The sequence below is a fragment of the Hyperoodon ampullatus genome (assembly GCF_949752795.1).
Source record: "Hyperoodon ampullatus genome assembly, chromosome: 3".
NCBI lineage: Eukaryota > Metazoa > Chordata > Mammalia > Artiodactyla > Ziphiidae > Hyperoodon > Hyperoodon ampullatus.
The window spans coordinates 124,167,134-124,179,834 of NC_136916.1; positions in this window are offsets into that span (position 1 = coordinate 124,167,134).

Below are 12,701 nucleotides of genomic sequence, written 5' to 3' on the forward strand. Positions count from 1 at the left end.
CTGCTGCATCTTAGGCCAAAATAGCATCAGAAAATCTCCTGGAGAAAATACCCACATCTGTTGTAAACATAGACTATGCCCTCACTTTTGGAAACGGTACTATTCCAACTCTTTTCCGAGATCCTAGTCCAGAAATCCTCTCTCTGCTTCCACTTCCATTTGTCTTGTTTTAGCTCCTCTGTTCTGGCAGCTCTGCCACCTAATTTGTGTTTTGTAGTTTTTAGCTCTCTTCATTTTCACTGAAGATGGTACTTGCAGTTTTTATTCTCCTGTATAAAATAATATCTCCCTCTGCTTATAATAGCATGGAACATGTAATAAAAAGTGCTATCAAATCATGATTCAAAAACATTGGTTTCAAACACATTTATGTTCTACACTGTGTGAATTTTTTAGCTAACCAGGCCAAAAAAAGAATTTCTTAAATTTCTGTCCCTTGAAGTATATTAATATTAACATTCTATATAAAATACCAATAATCAGGGTTCCCCATTATGTCTTTTACAATCTCTAAGTAACATGATGCAAAATTTTACATTCTTTATCAAGAATAATGACTTCATAATGCTCTTTTGTATTAGTATGTCTTATTCCCCTCTAGATTATGAAGCTCTTCTGTTAAAAATAATATTTTACACATCTATATGCCTTAGCAGAGAGCTGGATACATATTTGGCATGTAAAATGTCCTTATAAATTAAAGCCCTATAAATGAATGTTAAAAGTTAAAAGCTATTTTAACAAAATATTTGAGATGGAAAACATTTATATATTCAGAGCCTCTATTCTATGAATCTAATAGGAATAGATAACATAATATATGATATTTATCACAGAAGATGTCTAAACAATCATTATCCTCAGGATGTTTAAGATTAAAAACTATGATTTTATAGCATTTAATCTAATCTCACATATCTAAAAATTATTTTCCAAATTCCTATCCAGGTGACATTGCTCATAGCTATTAATCTCAGCCCCATTGTTCAATGACACAGTGGACATCAAGGCTTGGACAGTACTTATAAAACAAAGCAAAATGAATATATATATATATATATATATATATATATATATATATATATATATATACACACATACATACACACACACATATATAGTGATTTAACTTTGCTGTCTTTCCAAGATAGCTAAATTTGGGTTTCAGTAAATATCTTGGAAATCTTAGATGCTGATTGAATCACTTACACAATCATTATTTTTGATACATTTTGGTTAAATAAATCTAATTTTGCTTATGTTTCAACATGTAATTTAAATTTTTTTAATTTAGTACTTTACTATTTATCTGATGTATCTCTCCTCTCCACAGAATCCTTACTATATATTTCCCTTAGTTGCAAGTTATTTTTCACATTATACAAGCATACGTATGAACTATTCAATAAAAATATAATTCATGAAATATATATAATTCATCAGTCAGCCATTTGCCAAACTAACAGCTCTGCCCTGACTAACTGCCTGAATACTGAAGCTGGTTCCAAGGAGCAGATAGGTTCCAATGTCCCAGATTCATAAAAGAAGTAGAGTCCAGGTGTATTGTGCAACGCAACAGCCAGACCCACACCCGACCTCCCCAAAGTACTGATCTGAACTTGTGATGCCTTCCAACCCATCAAGAGACTTAATTATAGCCAAGACTTATTCCTTCCCAAATTCCTTTATTTGTCTCAGACCAAAGGAGGTCACAATTTGATTTTTTGTGACAACATTATCTCTGTTTCCTAACAGTGGCTAGCCTTCCACACAAATTGAAAGCATCTACTGAAAAAAGCAGTCAACTTTGAAAAGGAAAACAATAATAAAACGTTTGAATAAGTAATGCATGCACATAGTACAACATTTAAAAGAGAATAAATTTTCTTCCTTAATTTTTTTTCTCTTAATACCTCAAACACTCAAGTAGAGTATGTTACATTTTTCTTCCTGTGTATACTTCTAGAAATATTCTATGTTTACAGAAACATAATGTTTATATTCTGTTTTTTACAAAAATGGTCCCATAACATACACATTATTCTTGTTTTTTCACTATTATGTATTACTATTCTGTATATGTACATATTGTAGAGTTTGGAAATTGGGGAGTAGAGGGAGAGTTCTCTGGAATATGACTCAGCCAGTGGAGTTGTCCTTCAATGAAGCAACAAAAAAGGGGGGGGGGCGTTGGCTCTTTATACCTCAGTGTCAATCAATCCTGAGGAGAGGGAGGAAGTAACTTCCTTGAGGAAACAACTTCAATTAGCCAAGTCCAATGAGCAATCCATTGTAGAAAAAGGGCAGCCATAAGCTATGAATATCCACATTCATAGCAACTGGAGGATGGGTGTACTGACCCACTAGAGAGAACAGGGTGGAACATTACATTACTAGACATGTGTTTTACTTTAATATTTTGATAGTTTTACTCAATGCTTGCCTCATTTGTAAGTCATTAAGGGGCAATCCAAAACTATATCAAGTTGAAGGAAATCCATAAAATAGACATGAATCAGGAAGAGACTACAAGATGACTTGAATAAGGCCTTCAACAAAACCAAGATAATACACCACGATCTCATGCATAGCCCACAAAAAAACAAGAACTTAACTTAGCATCCAATCCCTCTATGCCCTCCCCAGAACGTGTGGTTCTTCATAGCACAGGGCACGGGACAAGTTCTCAATCAACAAAATAAGGACACAAAACACAAAAAGCAATGAAACCTAAGATCACTGAGAACAAAGGAAAACGGTTTGGACTATGTAAGCCAAGAAGAGAGTTCACAGTGCTGACAATGAATGCTTAATACAAGAACAGGAGTCTGAGTTAGATAAGTAAAAGTGTGTTCAAGAAATTTTTGAGGAAATGAGAGAGGCTGATGAATAAGTTGCTTGTTTTTTAAAGCTAGCTGGGATCATGTTACAAAAGCAGATTTTTAAAAATGGATTTATAAAAGGATTTATGCTCAGAAGACAGTAAGTTTAATGTAAAATGTAGATGGCCTAGGCAGAGAGATGCAGGAAGATGAAGTTGAACATGTGGGTTAGAGTCAGATTGTGAAGTCACTATAAAATAACTACAGTCCTTTCATAATCAGAACAATCAGCAATGTTATTTCAAATTGGGAACTTGCATTGATTAAAACTTGGTGATCTCTATAATGTAGGTTTTGTTTTACTGGGCTGGGAAGTCTGTTCATATGTTAATATATTAAGCTAATTTAGATTCCATAGTTTACATAATGTGTCCCGACAGATAATTTGTACATCCACGTAATTCAGTTGTGCTCATGATACCATATTTTCAAAATAATGTGTTAACATTTGTTATTTAAAGATAACAAGATTTTACTTTATTGGACATTATTGCTAAGAGCCAAGATGAATTTTTTTTTCCATTTTTATGTCAAAGTGACAAGATACTGATTTTTTTACCTATCATTTAAAAAATAACCTATATTTTCTTCATTTTTTACATATTAAAAACGTTATTTATAAGTCTTTAAATTTTATTTAAAATAATTCTACACTGGCAAATGTATTCTTCCATTAGACATAACCTTAGTGAGTATTTGATGAAAATTTAGTCATATGATTGTTGAATCATTTACATCCAACTGTATTTCAAATCTCATCTTGATCTATGGGTAGAATTTGAGGACTCTGATCACTCTTACCTCTCCAAAATTTATGAAGCTTTTAGGATAGTATGATTTCCTCATTTTCTTTTGCCTTTACTGACACTTTATTTAATTGCCTTTGCTTATTCCTACTTATCTCCCCAAACTTTTATTGCTGGTGCCTCCAGGTTTCCAATCTTGAGTCTCTTCACTTTCATGTCATTTAATCTCTTGATGATCTCATCCAGGTTCATGGCATTAAAAACCATCTACCCACTGGGGAATCCCAAAATCACATCTTCTTCCTTGACCTTGCACATGAACATTAGACTTACATGTAAGCAAACACTCAATATCTCCTCACCGTTTTCATCTCCAATTCCAACTCCATCCAAACACCAAGTGCATCTCAAATTCACCATTTTTAAAAGTGAATTCTAATCTTGGCCCCATAACTGCAAGTTCCAAAATCTCTCCATATTAATTCATTGTTGTTCCATCTTTCTGATTGCTCAGGTCAAATTTTGGAGGCACCTAGAACACCTTCCTTGTCTTCTTTTTGACTTCCAATCCTTCAAAAATATTTTATTGGCTCAACATTTAAAATAGGACTAGACTTTTACCTCTTCTTAATACCTCCACTACCACCATCTCAAATCACAGACATCTCTCACCTGGGAAACGGCAAATGCCTTTTAAAGCCTGATGTAACTCTTGATCCTCTTCTGTTGATTTTCATCTCAACTGCCAGAGGTATCCTGTTAAAAAGCAAATTGGAGATTTTACCACCCTGCTCAAAAGACTCCAAGGTTTCTGGTATCACTCAAAATAAAATACAAAGTCTTAAAAGCCTACAAGGCCCTACATCATCTGCGATCCCAGCTACTTCACCAAGGTTATCTTCTGACGCTCTGCCACCACTTCCTATTCCCATCATGTTGGTTTCCTTGCTGTATTTCACTGCTGATTCAAGTCCTTTGCATTTGTTGTTCCCTGTTGCTGAAAGTCCCTTTTCCCAGGTAACTTTATGACCCATTTTTCTGTATTTTGTATGTCTTTATTCAAGTACTAACTTCTCACTAGAAAATTGCTCTCCTCTATCACTACCTACTCTTTTCTACTTTATTTTCCTTTATAGAAAACTGGGCTTCTAGTATACTATAAATTTTTATACTTATTTTTTTATCTATCTCCCTTTCTGCAATATAAAATCCATGAAGTCAAGGGAAATTTTTTTTAATTTTTTAATTTTTATATCTTTGCTTCTAGAACAATACATAGAATGTATTTATGTATTTACTAACATTTAATAAATAAATAAAATTATTTGTTATAGTGTATTAGTTCTATAGTGGTGAATAATTATAAATACATTGTACAATGTCAAATGCATCTATAATTAAATGCCATGAAATAAACAAAGAGGTCCTCGAAGTTGTTTTCACAAGTATATTCATCAGGGCATTATTCATAATATTTAAGCATTTAAAATGACTTAATTTTTAAGTAGTTAAATTATTGTCCCTGTTTATAGTGAAGTACAATAAAAGTATTAACATCATACTATATTTATAAGCAGTAAGAGAACATGGAAAAGTCCTTCAATTCTATTTATGAACATGTTAATAGCTTAATTGTATGTCATCATAAACATGAACATGCATGTACACACATATATATTTCTTTATATATATTCATATATGTATATGAAGAGAGAAAGAGAAAGGAAAGAAGGGAGGGAGTGAGGGAAGAAGGGAAAAGTTCCTCTTTTATGCATAATAAATGTTAAAAGTAATGATAGATAACTATAGATAACTTAAAGATATTTTATAATTTGCCTTCAGGGATTTGTACTTTATATTAAAGAAGTATATGTACTAGAAAACATGATATTAGTTGTTTCTTCACATATTTAATCTGTAAATATATTTGGAAGACCATGCTACAAATTGACTTTAAGTGTAAATTATTTTAGTTAGCAATGCTTACACAGTTAGAATAAAATGTTGCAGATAATTTGAATATGTGTCAGGCTTTTGCACCTCACCAGAAGTAGTTACAATCTTTGCTTTCCTACTTTCTCAAGTATGTCACACAGCTTTTATTTTTTATACACTGAGGGCAGTTTTATGGGAAAACTGAATTTCTCTACAGGCACATCAGGTCACAGACCACTTTAGTTTTCTAGCATCATAGTGAAAATGTCCTCTCAATTTTTAATCACAAACACGGTGAGGAAAAACAATTGAGCCCAAAATTAGAAACACAATAAAGATATTGCAAAAGCAAATCCAAAGAATTGACTTTGAAATATGCAAAGATGCATTCTTTCCAAATTTTTTTTTTAAAACAGTTCTTAAAAATCTGTTTCTGCTAAAACATATTTCGTTGTTTTATATGCCTGTCTCAGACAGATTCATCATATGGTCTGCAAGTACTGCATGACCTTTTAGATTCTCTGATGAATACTGAGGTTAAAGGATCATTCAGACCCTTGGCAATATGAAGCTTTTCTGCATTAACATGTCCTTTTCCCCTTCAGTAGTGTCACTTATTTTTGCCTGGTTATCTCCTTCTCATATATGTTTTAAGTATTATATGCTGTTTTATTTCTGACTATCACATATTCTGATATGACCATCACATATTCTCTCATGTCATTTTTTATACTTCTGAGGGCTTTTTGGTTTTGTTGAAGTGTTTTTGTATTTTAACTACAGATAAATATTTTACCATTATAAAACAATACTTCACAGACAATTTTCTGCCACAGGGAACAACTGAAATCCATATGTCTCTATAAAAGAAGTACTGTTTTAAGAGGGAAAATAGAGAAAAACATTTTCCCAAAAAAGGAGTTCAACTTAGTTTAAAAACATCCTCCTCATTAACTTTTATTACACCCTGGGAGCCTATGATCTCATATAATTCCCATTAACCAAGATGATGATCTAAAGGTGACAGGCCAGGAAACCTGCAGGAAGTCATGAAGAACACGATTGAGTAATCTCACCTTCATGTAGTAAATGATAAGGTTACAAAGGAATCCAAATATGAAGGAAAGGTCAATATAAAGTTCAAATCCAATTTCTTCTAATTTTATAAAATAAATCACTCTAAAATCTCTTTGGAATATTGAGACTGAAAAATATGGTCAACTGCAACCAAGTCTGAATATCCATAAACAAAGTCAAAGGAAGAATTGAACGTTATGTAGTATCTTATTCTATGATCTGGAGAATTTTATTTTCCTTCAGTGTTTTATAAATTTGGCGTATTTAAACTCAGCTATTGCATCCTTTTATATAAACTAAACCATGAAAATTGTAATAGTAAATGCCATACATGAACAGGTAAACAAAGAAGCATAAGACCATTTATGAGTTACATGACATATTAAATCTTCTTTAAAGTATTTATCATATGTAATAAAGTTCAGAGATACATGTACATCTAGAACAATTTTGCTTATCACATATAACAAAGTAAATAGTGATTAAAGGTATAATACCCCCCTAAAAAAGACACCATAAAAGATAATATTGAAGAAAAAAAAAGAAACTAAGTAAAAATCTTAATTCAATCAGACAATTTTAAGAATAGCCTTGTGAAATTCAGTGATATTACTTTTACTTTCCTAAAATTGCTGACTACTGTTTCAGAATCTATTTGTTTAGATATCTCTCATATTATATATATTTCAAATGGCATTAGTTCAAATAAGTGATTATTAATGTTTTGTTGGTTGGTACTTCACTTTATGAAGTCTCGTCTTTTAATAATTTTTTATCAATATCCATCCTTTGAAAGGCACTGAGAAAAGGAAATACAAGTATACCTCATTTTATTGTACTTCACTTTATTGCACTTAGAAGATTTTACAAATTGGAGACTTGTGGCAACTTTGTGTCAAGCAAGTCTCTTGACACAATTTTTCCAACAGTGTTTGGTCACTTCATGTCTCTGTGTCACATTTTGGTAACGCTTGTAATATTTCACACTGTTTCATTACTATTATATTTATTATTGGTGATTTGTGATCAGTGGGTGATCTTTGATGTTACCTAGTACTATGACCCACTGAAGGCTCAGATGATGGTTAGCATATTTTAGCAGAAAATATTTTTAATTGAGTCATGCACATTGTTTTTTAGACATAATGCCACTGCACACTTAACAGACCATAGTGTAGTGTAAACATAACTTTCATATGCACTGGGAAACCAAAAAATCCATGTGACCTGCTTTGTTGCAACATTCACTTTATTGTGGTGGTCTGGAATTACCTCAAAATATCTCCAAGGTATGCCTGTAGTGAATAAGACAAGGAACATGCATGCTATCAAGAAACTTGCTTCTTTTGCAGGAGGTAATAACACAAGATGAATTACAACAATGCATGGGGGAAAGAGCCATATAGGAGTAAGAGATAAACTTTTTCAGATGTTAGTGAAGGTAGAAATTATTTCCTCTTAAAGATATGATTTATTGCATTCTTTCTGCATGACTAAGAACCAAAGAAAACATAAAATGCTATCATAATCATAACTTGTTTGATATATCTTGGTGTTTTAGTGTGCTTTATTCTGTACTATAACCCTAAATGATTCAGTACAATTTTGTCTGAGTTGAATGTCTAAATTAAAAATAACAATAATAGAGAGATTGAGGTACACATTTCCAGTTGAAAAATAAATGAGTCACAGGTATGAAATGTACAGTGCGGGGAATATAGTCAGTAATTATGTAATGTCTTTGTATGGTGACAAATTGTAACTAGACTTATTGTGATAATTTTGAAATGTGTAGAAATATTGAATCACTGTGTAGTTTAACAGGAGATAGCATAGTATCATGGGTCAATCATAATTCAAAAACAAACAAACAGGGGCTTCCCTGGTGGCGCAGTGGTTGAGAGTCCGCCTGCCGATGCAGGGGACACGGGTTCGTGCCCCGGTCTGGGAGGATTCCACATGCCGCGGAGCGGCTTGGCCCATGAGCCATGGCCATTGAGCCTGCGTGTCCGGAGCCTGTGCTCCGCAACGGGAGAGGCCACAACAGTGAGAGGCCCACATACTGCAAAAAAAAAAAAAAAAAAAAAAAACACACTAACTCATAGAAAAGGGATTAGATTTGTGGTTACCAAAGGTGGGGGACTAGGTGAGGGGAGAGGGAATTGGATGAAGGCAGTCAAAAGGTACAAAATTCCAGTTATAAAATAAATTAGTACTAGGGATGTAATGTACAACATGATAAATATAATTAATGCTGCTATCTATATATGTTATATATAAAAGTTGTTAAGAGAGTATATTCTAAGAGTTCTCATCACAAGGAGAAACAACTTATTTCTATTTCTTTAATTTTAAAACTTTATGAAATGATGGACATTCACTAAACTTATTGCAATAATCATTTCATGAGGTATATAAGTCAAATAATTATGCTGTACACCTTAAACTTATTTATTGCTGTATGTCAAATATATCTCAATAAAAGTGGAAGGAAAAATAACAATAATAATAAAGTTACTATTAGGCAATAGCCACTAAAATATGAGGTACGCCTGAAAATATGAGATACACCTGTAAATATAGGTTACATAATTCACTACATATTTAAAGGCTGGTTTCTCAAAGTAGTTTCTTTGAATAAAGTTTATAATGTGTTTTAGAGTAATTCTACCTGTTCTATGGGAAAATATAGACTCAAATACTTTGGTTATGTTTTTATTTTTAATGTTAATTTTATGTCAAATTTTATAGTATTATGTAATTTATTTTGTGACTTTTTTACTCATTTAACCTTTAAAATTGAGATATAATTGGCATATAATATCATAGTACTTTCAAATGTATAACATATCACTCAGTATTTCTACATGTTGTGAGATGATCATCACAATTAGTCTAGTTAACATCCATTACCACACATGGTTACAGAATTTGTTTTCCTGTGATGAGAACTTTTTAAGATGCACCTCTCTTAGCAACTTTCAAATATATAATATAATATAATTAACTGTAGTCATCATGCTATACATGATGTACATTCCCAGGACTTATGGATTTTATAACTGGAAGCTTGTACCTTTTGAGGACATTTACCCATTTTGCCCACCCCCGATCCCTGCCTCTGACAATCACCAATCTGTTCTCTGTATCTATGTGTGTTTTTGGTTTTTTGTTTTGTTATTTTAGATTCCACATATAAGTGAAATCATACAGTATTTGTCTTTCTCCGTCTAACTTATTTCACTTAGAATAATATCCTCAAGTTCCATCCATGTTGTCGCAAATAGTGAATTTCCTTCCTTTTCATAGCTAAATAATATTCCATTGTATTCATATGCCACATTTTCTTTATCCGTTCATGCATCAGTGGGCACTTAGGTTGCTTTCATGTCTTAGCTATTGTAAAAATGCTGCAATGAACATGAGGATGCGTATATCTTTTCAAAGTGTTTCATATCCTTTGGATAAATACACAGAAATGGAATTGCTGGATCATATGATAGCTCATTTTTAAATTTTTTTTGAGAAATCTACATTCTGTTTTCCATACCTGCTCTACCAATTTACATTCCTGACAGCACACAAGGGTTCTCTGTCCTTCTTATTCTCATCAACAATTGTTATTTCTTGTCTTTTTGATAACAGCCATTCTAACAAGTGTGAGGTGAAAGATGATATCTCATTGTGGCTTTCATTTGTATTTTCCTGATGATTAGTGATGTTGAGCACCTTTTTATGTACCTGTTGGCCATCTGTATGTCTTCTTTGGAAGAATGCCTATTGAGTTCCTCTGCCCATTTTTTAATTGATTGTGTTTTGTTTTGTTTTTCTAATAAGATGTATGTTTTTTTATATATTTTAAATATTAACTCCTTATCAGATATATGATTTGAAAATATTTTCTCCCATTCAGTAGGTTATTTTCCATTTGTTGATGGTTTCTTGTGCTGTGCAGAAGCTTTTTAGTTTGATATAGTCCCACTTGTTGTTGTTTTTTCTTTTTTTTTTTTTTTTTTTTTTTGTGGTACGTGGGCCTCTCACTGTTGTGGCCTCTCCCGTTGTGAAGCACAGGCTCCAAACGCGCAGGATCAGTGACCATGGCTCACGGGCCCAGCCGCTCTGCGGCATGTGGGATCTTCCCAGACCGGGGTATGAACCCATGTCCCCTGCATCGGCAGGCAGACTCTCAACCACTGTGCCACCAGGGAAGTCCCCTGTTTTTTCTCTTTTTTTTTTTTACCTTTTCTCTTGATGTCAAATCCCAAAAAAAAATCACCAAGACTGATGTCACGGAGTTTACCACCTGTATTTTTTTCTAGGAGTGTTAGAGTTTCATATCTTATTTTCAAGTCTAGAATCCATTTTGAGTTAATTTTTGTATATGGTCTAAGATAGTGGTCCAATTTCATTCTTTTGCATGTGGCTGTCCAGTTTTCCCAACACCATTTATTGAAGAGACTCTCCTTTCCTCTTTATGTATTCTTGGCTCCTTTGTCAAATATTAATTGATATAATTAATTAATACATGCATTTATTTCTGGACATTCTCTTCTGTTCCATTGATCTATATGTCTGTTTTTACGTCAGTACCATACAGTTTTGCTTACTATATATAGCCATGTAATACAGTTTGAAATCAGTGAGTGAGATGCCTCCAGCTTGTACTACTTTGTCTAGATTAATTTCGCTGCTTAGAGTCTTTTGTGGTCCCATACAAATTTGGATTATTTGTCCTATTTTAGTGAAAAACTGCCATTGAAATTTTCATAGAGATTGCTTTGAATCTGTAAATTGTTTTGGGTAGTATGGATATCTTAACCATATTAATTCTTCCAATCTATGAACATGGAATATCTTTCCATTTATCAGTATCTTCCTTAATTTCTTTTACCAGTGTCTCACAGTTTTCAGAGTATAGGTCTTTCACTTTCTTGGTTAAATTTATCCCTAGATATTTTATTATTTTTGATGCAATTGTAAGTGGAATTTTTTTCTTAATTTCTCTTTCTGATAGTTAATTATTAGTGTATAGGAATACAACAGATTTTTGTGTATTGATTTTGTATCCTGCAACTCTGAATATATTAATTCTAACAGTTTTTTGGTTGAGTCTTTAGGATTATCTCTTTATAATATCATATTATCTGCAAATAGATACATTTTTACTTCTTCTTTCCAATTTGGATGACTTTATTTCTTCTTCTTGCGTAATTGCTCTGGCTAGGACCTACAATACTATTTTGAATAAAAGTAGTGAGAGTGGGCATCCTTGTCTTATTCCTGATCTTAGAGGAAAAGTTTTCAGCTTTTCACCATTGAGTATAATTTTAGCTGTGTGTTTGTCATAAAAGGACTTTATTATATTGAGACATGTTCCCTCTATATGCACTCTGTTAAAAGTTTTCATCATAATGAATATTGAAATTTTTCAAATGCTTTTTCTGCATCTATTGACATAATCATATGATTTTTATCATTCATTCTGTTAATGTGGTATATCACCCTGGTTGATTTGCAGATGTTGAACCATCCTTGCACCCCAGAAATAACTTTCACTTGATCATGGTGTATGATTACTTGTAATGTACTGTTGAATTCAGTTCGCTAATATTTTGTTGAGGATTTTTGCATCAATAGATATATTGACCTATAACATTTCTTGTAGTGTCCTTGTCTGGTTTTGGTATCAGGGTAGTGCTGGCCTTGTAAAATGAATTTGGAAATGTTCCCTTCTCTATTTTTTGGAAGACTTTGAGAAGGATTGTATTATTTTTTTCTTAAAACTTTTGGTAGAATTGACCAGTGAAGTCATGAGGTCCTGGACTTCCATTTGTTAGGAAGTTTTTTGATTACTGTTTCAGTCTCCTTATTAGTCATGGGTCTGTTCAATAGTCTTGGTAGGCTGTGTGTTTCTAGGAATTTATCCATTTCTTCTGTGTTGTCTAATTTGTGACCATATAATTGTTCACTGTAGTTTCCTATGATCCTTTCTATTTCTGTGGTATCAACTGTAACATCTACTTTTTCATTTCCAGTTTTGAGTCCTCCCCCTTTTTTTCAT